Source organism: Sus scrofa, chromosome 9 (assembly GCF_054392235.1).
Source record: "Sus scrofa isolate SSC_HxYL_T2T_F1_AM1 chromosome 9, Sscrofa_HxYL_maternal_Yorkshire_Landrace_v2.0, whole genome shotgun sequence".
NCBI classification, from domain to species: Eukaryota; Metazoa; Chordata; class Mammalia; order Artiodactyla; family Suidae; genus Sus; species Sus scrofa.
The window spans coordinates 9,429,905-9,446,449 of record NC_139391.1 but is presented as its reverse complement, the minus strand read 5'-3'; the positions used below and the strand labels follow the sequence as shown (position 1 = coordinate 9,446,449).

The 16,545-nt window shown below is 44.1% G+C and overlaps 1 pseudogene; it reads left to right on the top strand.

Annotated features, from left to right (window-relative positions):
- The first annotated feature begins 8,356 nt into the window (after nucleotides 1-8,356).
- Nucleotides 8,357-9,324, top strand: LOC100739258 (olfactory receptor 2AT4-like; annotated as a pseudogene).
- The last annotated feature ends 7,221 nt before the right edge of the window (nucleotides 9,325-16,545 follow it).

The following is a 16,545-nucleotide window of genomic DNA, read 5'->3' as shown; positions in this document are numbered from 1 at the left end:
CAGAGACCGTAAGTTTTTCAATGTCTGTGAGTCAGCATCTGCTCTGCAAAGAAGTTCAGTCTGTACTTTTTTCAGATTCCCCATGTCAGTGAAAGCATTGGATGTTGGTGTCTCATTGTATGGCTGACTTCACTTAGCATGATAATTTCTAGGTCCATCCATGTTGCTAAAAATGCCGGTATTTCGTTCCTTTTAATGGCTGAGTAATATTCCACTGTGTATATGTACCACATCTTCTGGATCCACTCCTCTGTCAATGGACATTTAGGTTGTCTCCATGTTTTGGCTATTGTAAACAGTGCTGCAATGAACATTGGAGTACATGTGTCTTTGCGAGTCATAGTTTTCTCTGCATAGATGCCCAGGAGTGGAATTGCTGGATCAAATGGTAGTTCTATTTTCAGTTTTCTGAGGAATCTCCATACTGCTTTCCACAGTGGTTGCACCAATTTACAGTCCCACCAACAGTGTACTAGTGTCCCTTTTTCTCCACACCCTCTCCAGCACTTATTGTTTGTAGACTTTTTGATGGCGGCCATTCTGGCTGGTGTAAGGTGGTACCTCAGAGTGGTTTTGATTTGCATTTCTCTAATAATGAGTGATTTGAACATCTTTTCATGTGTTTTTTTGGCCATTTGTATGTCTTCTTTGGAGACCTGTCTGTTTAGATCTTCTGCCCATTTTTGGATGGGGTTGTTTGTTTTTTTGGTATGGAGCGGTAGGAGGAGTTTATAAATTTTGGAGATTAATCCCTTGCCAGTCGATTCACTTTCAAAGATTTTCTCCTATTCTGTGAGTTGTCTTTTCATGTTGTTTAGGGTTTCCTTTGCTGTGCAGAAAATTTTCAGTTTGATTAAGTCCCATTTCTTTATTTTTCTTTTTGTTGTCAATACTCTAAGAGGTGGATCTGAGAAGATGTTGCTGTGGTTGATGTCAGAGAGTGTTTGGCCTGTGTTTTCCTCTAAGAGTTTTATAGTGTCTGGTCTTATATCTAGGTCTTTAATCCATTTTGAGTTTATTTTTGTGTATGGTGTCAAAAAGCCTTTTCTAAAAAATATCTGCATGGCAAAAAAATATTTATAAGCAAAGTCAAGTAACAAAAGACTTACATCACAGGGAAAGGGCAAATATTCACAATAGATGAAGAGTTCCTAAAATTTTAGAGGAAAAAAAGTCTAACTTTCCAATATAAAAATGGCCAAAACATGTGAAAAGACAGATTATAAAAAATTGCAGTGGTCTTTAAACAATGAAAAAGTATTCAGTCTACTGTATTAAAAATACTGTGTAAAGAAGAATTTAAACTAAAGCTTTGCTAAAATGTCATTTTTCACATCATCAGATTAGCAAAAATCCAGTATCTTGGCAATATGTGTGTAGAAAATCAGCACTCTCACCAGTTGCTTGTGAGTAGCGTGCTGCTATAAGACCCACCAAGAGTGTATATGCACTTACTCTTTGACCCAACAATCTCATTTCTAGGATTCTATCTCAAAGACACACTGACAATGATTCATTAGGCTACTCATTCCTCAAAAGGGGACTGGTCTGGAAAATTTTTTTCATTTTCCCTGAGAATTCCCAAATGTGCCATGTTTTCTCATATCACTGCTTCATGCATCCATCCATTCACCCACCTGTGTATCCACTAAACATTTATGTATCCCCTTCTTTCTACAAGATACTGCTTGGGACTAAAAATGCAAGGGTAAACAAGAAAGATTCTAACCTTATTTTCAGGAATCTCACAGTCAGGCAAGGAATAATATAGGATGGTAAATGGTATAGTACAGAAGATTTATGGAGATTCACAAGAGGAAAACCATACTTCAAGTAGGACCTCAGAATCTTTCGAAGGAATAATACATTTAAAAAAGCATCTAGGGGAGTTCCCGTCGTGGCGCAGTGGTTAACGAATCCGACTAGGAACCATGAGGTTGCGGGTTCGGTCCCTGCCCTTGCTCAGTGGGTTAACGATCCGGCGTTGCCGTGAGCTGTGGTGTAGGTTGCAGACACGGCTCGGATCCTGCGTTGCTGTGGCTCTGGCGTAGGCTGGTGGCTACAGCTCCGATTCGACCCCTAGCCTGGGAACCTCCATATGCTGCAGGAGCGGCCCAAGAAATAGCAACAACAACAACAACAACAACAACAAAAAGACAAAAGACAAAAAAAAAAAAAAAAAACTAAGAAGCTAACATTGGAAAATACCAACACTGTAAGCTTTATTCAGATTTCTCTAAGTTTTCTATTCATGTCCTTCTTTCATTCTAGAATCTAATTCAGATACCACGTTGCATTTAGGCATCACGTCTCTTTGGTGGACTGACAGTATCCTGATCTTTCCTTGTCTTTTCACGACCATTGTCGTTGTGAAAAGTAGTAATAAATTTAAATGCAGATGATCAAGTGAAAAAAAGTCCATCTGAAAAGGCTACCTACTGTATGATTCCAACAGGGTGACGTTCTGGAAAAGCGAACAATGGAGGCTGTAAAGATCAGGGGTTATCAGGGTTTAGGAGGTAGGAGGCATGAACTGGCAGAGCACAGGGGATTTTTAGGGCACTGAACCTATTCTGCACAATCCTGTAACAGTATATCTGTCTATCTATCAATCAGCCTATCTCCTATATACATAGTATACATTTGTCTAAACCCAGAGAATGTACCACACCAAGAGTGAACCTTAAACTATAGACTTTGAGTGATGATGTTGTGTTATGTAGGTTCACGGATTACAACAAATGTACCACCAGAATGCATGATGCATAGCAGGGGAAGTTGGGTGATGGGGAGATGGGAGGGTATGGACAGGAAATATATGAGAATCCCACTCAGTTTTGCTGTGAACATAAAATTGCTCTAAAAATAAAGTCTCAAAAATTTTTTTAAAGGGGGCAATAGGTATTTTGTTGAATATTCCTCAATTTGGACATTATATCATTAATGGACTGAGGTTATGAATTTTGGTTGGATTGAGGTAATATGCCTTTCTTGCCACAACATATCGGTGGACAAATGGCATCAATATTATTTATTAACCTAGGACTGGTTTCGCTGTGTGTATTGTTAGCTTGGTAAGAAACGGATAGGAGTTCCTGTCGTGGCTCAGTGGTTAACAAATCCGACTAGGAACCATGAAGTTGTGGGTTTGATCCCTGGCCTCACTCAGGGGTTAAGGCTCCAGCATTGCCATGAGCTGTAGTGTAGGTTGCAGACATGGCTCGGATCCTGTGCTGCTGTGGCTGTGGTGTAGACCAGTGGCTACAGCTCCAATTCAACCCCTAGCCTGGGAACCTCCATATGCCGCGGGAGTGGCCCTAGAAATGGCAAAAAGACAAACAAAAAAGACAAAACAAAAAACCACTCCTTTTTTTGGTCTTTTGATGGCCACCCCCGTGGCATATGGAGGTTCCCAGGCTAGGGGTCCAATCGGAGCTGTAGCCACTGGTCTACACCACAGCCACAGCAGCACAGGATCCGAGCCGCATCTGCAACCTACACTGCAGCTCACAGCAATGCCGGATCCTTAACCCACTGAGCGAGGCCAGGGATCAAACCTGCATCCTCATGGATACTAGTCGTGTCGGTTAATCACTGAGCCACGATGGGAACTCCACAAATAATTCTTCAAAATATTCTGGGGCCGCCCAAAAGTGGACTGCTGCTGCATTATAGTTCATTCAGTAGGGCCTTGAAGGGTGAACAAAAAGGTAAATCCTGACAGTTCACCTGAACTTTGACAGTTCACCTGGTTTTTCACCTGGCAGGTTCATTTCACCTGGAAGATAAAATGAAATGATCGATGGCCAAAGTCTTTGCTGGGCTATGAAGGAACTTAGAACAAGATAAGAGGATTGGTGAAGAGAACACCTAGAGAAGACTTAAGGTGACAGACTTCTCAGAAGGGGCACAAACTGTGAAGATATTTGGTCCCATGTGACAATTTACCAAAGGGAACCCATCATGGAAAAGGCTCTCAAAATCAGCAAAAGCAGAACAAATCAGGTAAACAAGATGGTCTATCCATGGCTAGCAGCCAGACTCAGTGAGTCTGAAGGCTACACCCCTGGCACGAAGTGCTAGGTCCCCGAGAACTGTTCATAACGCTCTTCTCATTACCACCAAAGCCTAGGGACAAATCCAACCCCCACCCCTCATATATGCTCTTGGAGATGCCAGGGAGTTGATCCCTCAGGGATAGTGGGTTCTCAAGGGAACACCATCATAAGGAAAAGTACCCCAGGGGGCCTGGCAGAAAGGAGGAAGCGAGGGGTTTTAATGGGTCACATCTTAGCCCCTAACAAGTCCTTGCATGGAGGCATCACAGGAAACACCGCTATGGACCAGGCTTAACAGGTGAGCAGGACGAGGGATGGAGTGTCCAGAGACAGGCAGAGAAAACTGGGGCAGGGAGATAGAGGCCAAGAACCTAGGACCTATAGACCTAGGCCATGGATGAGGAAGACTGGTTGGGTGTATACAAGAGGCAGGTGTCCAGAATGGAGGTTGGCCATGTGGGCTGTGGGACCTTGGACCACACATCCTGGCTGTTCTGGGCAAGGGGGGCACATTCACAGGTGAGATTCCTTATCTCATCAAATCATTTCCTCCCACAAGAAAGCAAGGCTGATGGCAGCAGGAACACGGAAAACACTAGCACATTTCAAGGGTTTCTGGCTCTTGCGTAGCGTTGGCTAAGCACTCTCGTCACAAGAACTCATAACCTGTGGAGGTCACAGATGATAAGGGAAATGAGCTCAGAGAGGGGAGAGCGACTGGCCCAAGGTCACACAACTGCAGGTAGGAGCTGGGATTGGAATCCAGCCCTTTCCGACTCACAGGTGCACACACTTGACCACTAAGGCCCACAGGACGTGATGGAGGGCAAGTCCCTGGCTGGCAGCAGGTGCTCACTAGGCGGGAGAGCCTTCATCCTCTCCCTATGGAGCACGGACCCTGTGACATGCGCTCTGCCAAGCCCGGGGGCGGGGGGACACCCCAGAAAGAGTTCATGGAATTAGAAACCCCTTAGAGATCGTCTCCTCCAAACCCCTCACTGTACAGGTAAGAAAACCAAGGCTCAGGGGCCCAAGGTCACAGCAAGCGCGTGGGAGAGCTGGTCCAGGAGCCAGGCCCTGTGGTTGCCACTCCTTTACAGCAGGCTGCCTCCTGAACAGCCTCCGCTCTCACCCCCCACAGGCCGTGGCCTTGAACGAGGGCCTGTCCTCCAACCCTCAGACTCTCATTTGCTAAAGGCCACAGCCACGCCCGGGTGGTGCTGGATGACGGGCAGGGGGGACGTACCTGAAGTGCAGCACCAGGTCGGACACTTGCTGATCGGCTTTGCTGTCCTTCCCTGTCCTCACCTGCACCGTCACCAGCTCGTAGACAGTCAGTCCTAACAGGGAGCACGCGTGGGGCAAGTTCTGTGCCCTAGGAAGCAGCGCCCTTAGGCCGTGAGCCCAGGCTGCGTCACTCAGGTATAGTGTGCAATTCAAAGCAAACCGAGAGCCCTGACCGGTGACACAGGTGTGAGCAAGTCCAGCCACGTGTGGCTAGTTCCTCTGATGGGCTCGAGGAATGGGCTTTGAAAGAGCAAAGGTGAAATTCTTTGGGGATGTATTTGTGGTGTCCCTTCTTGGCTGGTGACCCTGTTGGATGGCTCAGTGCCACCTGGCAATGAAAAGCCATGTGCCACCTCTCCACTGTGGCCTCACATCCCTACCTCCATCCGCAAAGCAGCGGGACAGAGCAGGGGCAAGAGAGGTAGCAGAGTTGATGGCTTCTAAGGAGCCCTCTGGCCTCGGCCCACTGTGTTTCTGCCCCTCAGGTCCCCTGTCTGCCTCCCAGGTGCGGGCAGCCCTGCCTGTTTGAGATCAAAAGTGTCCAGGGCGGTGCAGAGCCGGTTCACTCTTTTGCTAGGTCCTGGAGTCTGATTTCTGGAACATTATTTCAAAGGAAAGTTTGCATTGCCAAGCACTGTTGCCAAAACTCAGCCTCTGTCCTCTAGTGCCACAGAGAAACACAGAGACAAGAGCTGTGGGTGAAGGAGAAAAAAAAATAGCTTTTATTGCTTTGTCAGGCAAAGGAGGCCACAGCAGGCTAATTAATGCTTTAAAGAGTGTGCGCCTCTTTGGGAAAGAATTACAGGGAGTTTTATAGTCTAAAAGGAGAAAAACAGGGTTTCAGATAAGAATCAGGTTAGGGCAAACATGCATTCTTCTTTCTTTTGGGGAATCTTAATCAGCAAAGCTGCCGTCAGGAGATGTGATCCCAGTGGGGGGTCTTCTGGGTTATTTCCTAGAATAACGGTACTTGCGAAAAGGGCATATTGATCAGAAATTAGAAGAAACAAGGAAAGTTCCTGAAAAATATCCTGTGCTACTCATCTTTAACCCAAAGGCAATTGTGCTCAGGGTGCCTCATCTTTAGCTTACAGGTGATGCGTTTAGGGTGCAGTCAAACAAGGGAGAAACACAAGGAAGGGTTCCTTGCTGTTTAATATTAAAGTGTTAATTTCTAAAAGAAGCATAAGGAATATAAGATGCCTACATCATTATGTGCATCCCTTGAGGGGGAACCAGGATCCTGCCTCAAGGCTGTACTATTGTCTCTTGACTCTTCCTCCCTTGTCTTCACGTCCCCCTCCCTTCCCACCCACTCCCCTATCAGGAAATGTTAGAACCTGCCTCTTGGAACTCGGGGAAGGCCCTGGAGGCTGAATGAGGTCCATTTCCTAAAAATAAGAAATGGAAGACACGGGAAGTCTTTTGGACCGAGGAGCCCTACGGGGCCCTGCTCAATTAAACTACAAGTTCCTAGTACTTATCGCAGAGCGACTCAGATAAAAACCTGAAATATAAATTTGTCTGAAGTTATCCATGGAAAAGCAGAAAAGGAAACAGAAAATCTTGGTCTTAGTATTATCTCCCTTGGGAACTTGAACTTCTGGATTCTCTAGAAAACGTGGTATAGATGAAAGAGTCCTGCTCTGGGAATCGAAGACCTGATGCTGGTGGTGGCTCTGCTTCCAGTGACTTTGGCATCTGAGAAAACTTCTGCCCTTTCTGTGCTCAGGGTCTGGCCTTCCAGAGGAAAACTGGTTAGACTTGAAAATAAAAAAGCTTTTTTTCCAGAGTTTACAGCAGTGGTTTTACACATAAGAGATGTTTTGGGGAGAGAGAGGATCAGAAATGACTAGAAAAAAGTCACGGGGCCGCTGCTCATGGAATCATTAGGATCAACATGGACTTGCCTGAGTCTATGTCACTTGCGGGGCAGGAGTTGCTCAGTCCAAAGAACAAGTAAAATGTAGAGGGTGAAACAGTATTTTTCCCCCCAGATCTGTGGGTTGAAAATACTCCCTCCTAATTCTTCTGAGAAGGGTTCCTTCCTTGGAACAGCTATTGCAAGCAAATCTCCTGTTCCTCTCCATCCAAAATTCTTCTCCTGCAGTGACTAGGGACGAGGGAAGCACGCTAGGCAGAGGGCATGCAGAACAGGAGCATCTGATGAGCTGCAGCAGCCGGTAGGGAGGCAAGGTCAGTGGAATAGTAGGGATTCTGTCTTGGATTCTCTGTGCTGCCTAGTTGTGGCAGCCACACATGAATCCACGATCGGCTCCGACTTCAGGCAGGCATGACTCTTCCTACCAAGAGCATTTTCAAAGTCATTCCCTTCACTGTAACTTGTCAAACAGCCCCACACCCAGAGATAGGACAGGGGGAACTCAGACAGAGCCAGGCGAAACCACTGCAGCCAGCGGACAAGGGAGAGGGAGCCATTCCCTGGTTAATAATTATGATTGCAAGAGAGCGTGTTGCCGTAAACCTTAGAGAATCAGCCCTCTCTAGTGATGTGCTGACAAAGCTGTCACTTTTTAAAAACTTAAAGCAAATGCCAAAAGAGAAAGGGGCTTAGGGGCCTGGTTGAAGATATCTGATATTCCCCAAAGGACCCTATGGGACATGAAAAAGGGACCAGCAGCAGCAGTTCTTCCATAGCACTTAACACACCTGAAGTTAGGTTAATATGTGATTCTTTGTTCAATCTCTTTCTCTACCACTAAAACATCAGCTCCGTGAAATTAGAGATCTTCTTTGTTTTGTTCAACCTGTTACATACCTGGAATATAACACATGGTGTGTATATTATAGGTACTCTGTCCACACTTAATTTTCCAAAGGGAAAAGGGATAGAATGAAAGAGCCCATCATTTCTCTCTGAGAGCTGGTTGTAAAGAAATGTGATTACATTGATTATGCAGTGATCACTGTGTAGACTGATTTCTAGGATCATTCTTCTGGTTTCCAGATGTTCCCCCTGCTGATTTCCTGGGCATCCAGCTTAAGCCATCATGGAGACGGCAACCTGTAATGGATCAGAGGACCCATCGACCGTCTTCTACCTGGTGGGCCTCCCCTCTCTTCCAGAGTCCCTCTTCCTCCCTGTGTTTTTTTTTTTTTCTCCTCTTCTATCTTCTCATCCTTACGGGTAACACCCTGATCCTGGTGGCCGTGGGGACAGAGCCCAGACTCCATAAACCCATGTACTTCTTCCTGATCAACCTCTCAGCCCTGGACATCCTCTTCACCACATCCACTGTCCCCAAGATGCTGTCCCTCCTCTTGCTTGGGGACCACGTCCTCAGCTTCCCCGCCTGCTTCCTGCAGATGTACCTCTTCCATGGCCTTAACTGCACCGAAGCCTTCATCCTGGTGGTCATGGCCTATGACCGCTACGTGGCTATCTGCCGGCCCCTGCACTACCCTGTGCACATGACCCCGCAGACCAATGCTGCCCTGGCGGCCAGTGCCTGGCTCACCGCCCTCCTTCTGCCCATCCCAGCAGTGGCACAGACCTCCCACATGGCTTTTGCCAGCACTGTTTACATCTACCACTGCTTCTGTGACCACCTGGCTGTGGTCCAGGCCTCCTGCTCTGACACCACCCCCCCAGACCCTCCTGGGCTTCTGCATCGCCATGGTCGTGTCCTTCCTGCCCCTCCTCCTGGTGCTTCTCTCCTATGCCCACATTGTGGCCTCGGTGCTTCGCATCAGCTCCCGAGAAGGACGCTCCAAAGCCTTCTCCACCTGCACCTCCCACCTGCTGGTGGTTGGCACCTACTACTCATCCATCGCCATAGCCTATGTGGCCTACAGGGCTGACCTGCCCCTTGACTTCCACATCGTGGGCAACGTGGTGTATGCCATCCTCACACCTGTCCTCAACCCTCTCATCTACACCCTGAGAAACAAGGATGTCAAGGCAGCCATCACCAAAATCGCATGTCCCCAGGACCCAAAAAATGCTGGGAAACACTGATTCATAGGGGAAATTCATTCTCCCACAAACACCGGTAATAATAAAGGAAAATTTGGACAATTCAGACAGCCAGGCAATTAGAACAATAACTCTCAAAAGACAGTCCTAGGAGTTCCCGTCGTGGCGCGGTGGTTAACAAATCCGACTAGGAACCATGAGGTTGCGGGTTTGGTCCCTGCCCTTGCTCAGTGGGTTAATGATCCAGCATTGCCGTGAGCTGTGCTGTGGGTTGCAGACACGGCTCAGATCCCGCGTTGCTATGGCTGTGGTGTTGGCCAGAGGCTACAGCTCCGATTGGACCCCTAGCCTGGGAACCCCCATATGCCGCGGGAACGGCCCAAGAAATGGCAAAAAGACAAAAAAAAAAAAAAAAAAAAAAAAAAAAAAAGACAGTCCTAGTTATTCTTCCATTGTAATAAAATAATGATTTTCTTTCCTTAATTCAAAGACAAAATGGATTGGACTTTTCCATTCAATTTTTAAGCTGAAAATCCCAAATTTCAAAAGACTGTGAGTACAATTGTGGTCACAGTTCCATTAATTCAAATAATTTTGATTCTCAGGGACTTCAAGTATTTGACTCGAAAGAAATTCAGTCTTTTCCTTTGTGTCGCTTCTTCTAATACTTCTCAAATGTCCCCAGGATTCCTGACACAGAGCTAAGAATCAGTCTTGCCCTTTTTTGCTGGAATGTCAAAAAATCTGAAACTGCTACCCTCTCAATCTCTGTTGCCTGAAATTTCATTGCCAATACTGAAATTTCAAAAACAGTCACACAAGAAATTTACCTCTCGTGTGGAACCCCTCATGTGTTGTTAAATTAGAGCATGCCATTCTTCTAGCTTATATTTAGGCAAAAAGTATCCATTACCAGGTCTGTGTGGGCATGAAAGCATTACAATTCTTTTAATTCTAAACCACACCGTAGTTTTTCCATCCATGACAATGGGGAGCTAAGAAGAGAAATTTCCCCTTACAAGCGTATGCTGTGTCCCAGACATACCACTCTTTCTCAAAATACAGTCCTAGGTATTCTTTCTGGCCTTAGAAGCCAGCCCCAGTTGTTTATTCCTTCCCCATGCCAAATTTCATCGTGAAGAATGTTCGTTACATGCAGCCTGCGCTGCCCATTGGCACAATCTCTCTGTATTTCCCAATTAAAAAAATTAGTTTCAACTTTTGTGCATCAAAGGACTATCAAGAGAGTGAAAAGACAACCCATAATGGGAGGAAATATTTAATATTTGCAAATCTGATAAGGGATTAATACCCAAAATACATAAAGAACTCCTACAGCTAAACAGCAACAACAATGACAAGCCAAAACAATCAATTCCAAATATGGGCAAAAGATTTGAATAGATATTTTTTTGAAGAAGATATACAAATGGCAAATAAGCACATGAAAGATGCTCAACATTATCAGACATCAGGCAAATCAAAACCATAATAAAATATCACTTCATCCCCATTAGGATAGCTATTATTTAAAAAAGAAAAATAGTAAGTGTTAGTGAGGATGGGAGAAATTGAAAACCTAGAAAAAAATCATGGAGCCATTGCGGAAAACAATATGGTGGGTCCTCAAAAAATTAAACATAGGGAGTTCCCATTGTGGCTGAGAGAAAACAAACCTGACTAGTATCCATGAGCCTGTGGGTTCGATCCCTGGCCTCGCTTGGTAGGTTAAGGATCCAACGTTGCCATGAACTGTGGTGTAGGTCGAAGTCGCAGCTTGGATCCTGCATTGCTGTGGCTGGGGCATAGGCTGGCAGCTGCAGCTCCCATTCAACCCCTAGCCTGGGAACCTCCATATGTCATGGGTGTGACCCTAAAAAATAAATAAATAAATAGTTAATTAAACATAGAATTACCAAATAATCCATAAATTCCACTTCTGGGTATATATCCGAAGGAATTGAAAGCAGAGCCCTAAAACATATTTGTATACCTGTGTTCATAGCAGCGTTATTCACAACAGCCAAAAGGTGGAAACAACCCAAATGTCTATCAACAGATGAACAGATAACATGTACATACAATAGAACATCATCCAGCCTTAAAAAGGAGAGAAATTCTGACACATGGATAAACCTTGACGACATCATGCTAGGTGAAATAAGCCAGGCATAAAAGGACAAATATGGTGTAATTCCACTTATATGAGGTAGTTGGAACAGTCAGATCATAAAAACGGAAAGAAAAACAATAGTTACCAGGAGCTGGGGGTGAGGGGCAAAGGAGAGTTATTTTATGCATATGGAGTTCCATTGGGGATGATGAAAGTCCTGGAAAGGCCAGTGGTGATGTTTGTACAACATCGTGAATCGACTGGATGCCACTCTACTGTGCATTTAAAAGTGGTTTAAAAGGTAACTTTTAGAGTTCCCATTGTGGCTCAGTGGGTTAGGAACCCAACTAGCATTCATGCGGATACATGTTTGATCCCTGGCCTTGCTCAGTGGGTTGAGGATCCAGCATTGCCATGAGCTGTGCTGTAAGTCGCAGATGTGGCTCAGATTCCACGTTGCTGTGGCTGTGGTGTAGGCCAGCAGCTGCAGCTCTGATTCACCCCCTAGCCTGGGAACCTCCATATGCTGTGGGTGCCACCATAAAAAGAAAAGAAAAAGAAAAAAGCTAATTTTTATGTTATGTATATTTTACCACAATAAAAAATATTTTAACTGGTAGTTTCACATCAGGCTATAAGCTACAGGTCCTGGAGTAGCCGAGGGGCTGTGTGCCATTTTGTCAGCTGCCGACCTCTGTGTGGACTGATGGATGAGCTGTGGCCAGAGGGAGGTGTATGGAGTTTAATCACATGATTTAACACAGACACAAGGATCAGTGGAGCAGTTTGCCCTAAACAGCAGGCTGGGAAGGCGGGCATTTGAAACCTGCACACTTAGGGGAGTTGTTGCCCCGTCTGTATCAGGCTGCTGGGAGGATTTGCGTGAGACAGGGAAATCTCACATCTCAAATATTGCTAGGCTGCGTCCAGGAAATTTCACCCCCTCTCCATCCACACTTCATCCACCTGGTCCAGATGTTCCTAACATCTCTCTCCTGAATTAGCACAACAGTCTCTGCACTGGTCCCTCTGCCTTTGTGCCTGCCCTCCACTTAAGTGGCCAGAAGGGGCTTTCTGACACACAAATCTGAGGCACACACCTTACCATTCTCAACATAACTTAAAGGCTCTCTCTGATCTGGCCCTAAATGACTTTTTTGACATAACATCTCACCACTGCCTCCCTCACAGCAGTTCTGAACTTCTTTCAGTTTCCCAAACACACCAAGTTCTCATTTTCACCAATAACTCACTCTTGTCTCTTCCTAAGCCCTCTTCCTCTTGGGATATTTCAGTAGAAATCTTACTCAGTCTTCTGAAACATCACCCTGGCACCTCACCTGAAGAGTGAGGTAGATACCTTTTGTAGGTGCCCCTTAGCACTCGATAATTCCCCCATCATGGCACGTTTTCACTTTTAATTCTTAGTCCTTAGGAGAAAAGAGCTCTGGGCTCGTATACCTATTAGTCTGTGTAGGTGCCTTGCTTGTTTTATTTTTCTTCTCCTGTACCTCCAATGCCCCAATTCCCATCTCATTCCTCTTCCCACTGAAGCACCTACTCTGATGTATTTGCTGTATGTCCATAAATATACGCATATCTTTGTAAATATGCAGTGTTTTTGTGCTTGTATGTACATGTTTAATTTACATCAAAAATAATTATGTTACATATCTTCATTTATTACATTTTCTACTCAGTTCTGTTTTTTAGATCTGTCTGTATTGGTATTTATGTATCTAGTCTCATTGGTTCCTGTTGATAGTAAGATTCCATAGTATGACTTCATCAATTTCACTTTTCTAGTGGAGGACACCTAAATGGGCTCCAACTCTTTGCTACCACTGTGTCGTGATAAATGTCCTTGCGTCTGTCCTTGTATGAACCCATGGACGAATCTCCCTGAAATATATAACAGGAGTCAAGTAGGTTAATCATGGGTATGCCTAAACTTTAGCTAAACATAGTCCCTGTTCATTATTTGCAGTTTCTGTATTTGTCAATTTGCTTACTCACTAACCCCAAAACCAATATTCATGGCACTGTCAGGGTCACTCACAGACACACCCGGAGAGCAAAACAGCTGAGTCCCCCTTGTGCAGGTTGCCAGATGAGGTCTAACAAGGCAATACTCTGCCCTCCTGTTTCAGTTCATACTGTAAACAAGGGTCCTTTCCATGGTCTATTTTTTTGCCAGTTTTTTTTTTCACATTTTCAGCCTTTTTTGGTAAATTCCCTATATAAATTGGTACTCAAACATAGTGCTCAAATGCTATCTAGGCCCCTCATCTCAAAAACTCTGTGATGTGCCTTATGGAGAAAATCCATATGTTAGATAAGCTTCATTCAGACATGAGTTACAGTGCTGTTGGCCATGAATTCAATGTTAATGACTCAAGAATATATACCAAATAAGGGGTTTTTAAACAGAAACATCCATTGGAGTTCCCCGTCATGGCTCAGTGGTTAATGTACCTGACTAGCATCCATGAGGACACAGGTTCGATCCCTGGCCTTGCTCAGTGGGTTAAGGGTCCAGTGTTGCTGTGAGCTGTGGTGTAGGTCGCAGATGCAGCTCAGATCCGTGTTGCTGTGACTGTGGTGTAGGCTGCAGCTACAGCTCCAATTGTACCCCTAGCCCAGGAACTCTCATATGCTCCACGTACAGCCCTAAAAAAAAAAAAAAAAAAAAAAAAAAAAAAAAAAAAAAAAGAAAAAGAAAAGAGTAAGAGCTGCTCCTGGCCAACGTTTCCATCAGTTGTAAAATGGAAGAGCCAGGGTTGGCTTATCCATGGGCACAGTAGCACAGTGCCAAAGGCTCACCGTATTTTTAGGAACCCATGAAAATGCTTTCATTACTTTTAAAATCAGAAGAAAAAAGGACTACAATCCAGCCTTGGTTATATTCATCTTTATCACAATGTAATCGTAAAATATAATATTTTATATTTTTTGGTAGAGGGAGGAACTCAAAAAACAAAAAAACACTGAGGGGCCCTGAAAGTTATAATGCGACTCTGAAAAGAATCTCTCAGAATGAAACCAACATGGGAAAAATGCCTTTGAGAGATGGAGCAAGGAGAGCAAAGTCATCACGTGACTCTCTGGATTGGCCATGTCAGAAACGCAACTACCCACTTGGACTCCCCGGTTAAGTGAACAATAGAGTCTACATTTTACTTGAGCTGTGAGTTGGACGTTTGTTATTTTCTTGGCTGCCCAGAAACTTCCTACGTTTGTGGGTTTCTATCTTCTCCCACTAAGGATGCCTTCACGTGTTCTCCAGCTTCCCTTTCAAGTAGATCCCAGGCATGTGACCTAAATTCTCTGGCCCAATAGAGATTTTGTGATCTACCTGGAATCTCTTATTCTATTTTTTATAATGATTTTTTTTCCATTATAGCTGATTTACAGTGTTCTGTCAATTTTCTACTGCACATCGAGGTGACCCAGTCACACATACATGTATACATTCTTTTTTTCTCATATTATCATGCTCCATCACAAGTGACCAGATCCCAGTGCTGTACAGCAGGATCTCATTGCTTATCCATTCCAAAGGCAATAGTTTGCATCTACTAACCCCAAATTCCCAATCCCTCCCACTCCATCCCCCTCCCCCTTGGCAACCACAACTCTGTTCTCTATGTCCATGGTTTTCTTTTCTGTGGAAAGGTTCATTTGTGCCATATATTAGATTCCAGATATAAGTGAAATCATATGGTATTTGTCTTTCTCTTTCTGACTTAACTTTACTTAGTATGAGAGTCTAGTTCCATCCATGTTGCTGAAAATGCCATTATTTTGTTCTTTTATGGCTGAGTAGTATTCCATTGTGTATATATACCACTTATTCTTAATCTGATCATCTGTTGATGGACATTTAGGTTTTTTCCATGTCTTGGCTATTGTGAATAGTACTGCAATGAACAGGCGGGTGCATATGTCTTTCAAGGAAAGTTTTGTCTGGATATACGCCCAAGAGTGGGATTGCTGAGTCATATGGTAGATCTATGTATAGTTTTCTAAGGTACCTCCATACTGTTTTCCATAGTGATTGCACCAATTTATATTCCCACCAACAGTGCAGGAGGGTTCCCTTTTCTCCACACCCTCTCCAGCATTTGTTATTTGTGGACTTATTAATGATTGCCATTCTGACTGGTGTGAGGTGGTATGTCATAGTAGTCTTGATTTGCATTTCTCTAATAATTAGTGATGCTGAGCATTTTTTCATGTGCTTGTTGGCCATCTGTACATTTTCTTTGGAGAAATGTCTATTCAGGTCTTTTTCCCATTTTTCAATTGGGTTGCTGGGTTTTTTCCTATTGAGTTGTGTAAGTTGTTTGTAAATTTTAGAGATTAAGCCCTTGTCAGTTGCATCATTTGAAACTATTTTCTCCCATTCTGTAAGTTGTCTTTTTTTTTTTAAAGTTTCCTTTGCTGTATAAAAGCCTGTCAGTTTGATTAGGTCCCATTGGTTTATTTTTGCTTTTATTTCTGTTGCCTTGGGAGACTGACCTGAGAAAACATTTGTAAGGTTGATGTCAGAGAATGTTTTGCCTATGTTCTCTTCTGGGATTTTGATGCTATCTTGTTTTACATTTAAGTCTTTAAGCCATTTTGAGTGTATTTTTGTGCCTGGTATGAGGGCATGTTCCAGTTTTATTGATTTACATGTGGCTGTCCAGTTTTCCCAGCACCATTTGCTGAAAAGACTGTCTTTTTCCCACTTTATGTTCTTGCCTCCTTTGTCAAAGATTAATTGACCATAGGTGTCTGGGTTTATTTCTGGGCTCTCTGTTCAGTTCCATTGGTCTATGTCTCTTCTGGTACCAGTACCACACCATCTTGATTACTGTGACTTTGTAATATTGCCCGAAGTCTGGGAGAGTTATGCCTCCAGCTTGGTTTTTGTTCCTCAGGATTGCTCTGGCAATTCAGGGTCTTTTGTGGTTCCATGTAAATTTTTGGATTGTTTGTTCTAGTTCTGTGAAAAATGTCATGGGTAATTTGCTAGAGATTGCACTGAATCTGTAGATTGCTTTGGGTAGTATGGCCATTTTTACAATATTAATTTTTCCAGCACAGGAGCATGGAATAGCTTTCCATTTCTTTGCATCCTCTTTAATTTCCTTGATGAATGTTTT